At 46.3% G+C, this 572-nt stretch overlaps 1 protein-coding gene across 1 annotated transcript in view; it reads right to left on the bottom strand.

Moving 5' to 3' along the window:
• Window positions 1-145: 145 nt before the first annotated feature.
• The window catches only part of CSUI_003973 (ulk kinase), an 11,272-nt gene continuing 10,845 nt past the window's right edge, over window positions 146-572 (bottom strand). The window contains exon 5 of the mRNA XM_068064168.1: window positions 146-254. The gene's annotated coding sequence lies outside the window, so the exon portion shown is untranslated. The remainder of the gene's footprint in view (window positions 255-572) is intronic.

Here is a 572-nt window from a genome sequence, read left to right as displayed (position 1 = left end):
CTATCTACGTCCCGTCCTCTCCTACATAAATATATGCCTAGGTAAGCACATTCACTCGAGCACACACATCCAGATGCAGATCTTCACCTGCGGTAGATAGCTCATATACAGGAGTGAAGACGAATGAAGTGTCTGTCCCGTACCGATGCTTTAAGGCCTGCGAAGCAGTGAGACGTTTCCGAGGGTCTGGCTCAAGAAGAGATCGAATGAAGCTTAAGGCTAGGGAAGAGGGACGTACATGACTTGAACGAAAGCTGTGGTTTGTCTCGCACACACAAAGGAAGGAAAAAAGAACGTGTTGCAAGCCAAGAGACCTCCCACTTAGAAAAGAAGGAAGTAAGCCAAGCATCATGACGATCTATCTACAACATATCCAGCGTACCTACTCCCGTCTCTATGTATTTATATGCCTGTCTGTTAATCCACCACGTAGAACTCGCACATAGTATGAAGTTGCTTCACGATGCCTCCTACTGAAAGCTCTTCGTGTTTGAAGACTACGCTGAAGTAGATCAGAGCAGAGGGGAGCCAACCTCCCAGTCCTATCAATTTCAAACAGAAATATGGCTATG

Source organism: Cystoisospora suis, assembly GCF_002600585.1.
Source record: "Cystoisospora suis strain Wien I chromosome Unknown contig_1790, whole genome shotgun sequence".
Lineage (NCBI taxonomy): Eukaryota > Apicomplexa > Conoidasida > Eucoccidiorida > Sarcocystidae > Cystoisospora > Cystoisospora suis.
Note: the sequence above shows the minus strand (reverse complement) of the source record. Positions and strands in the feature narration are given on the sequence as shown.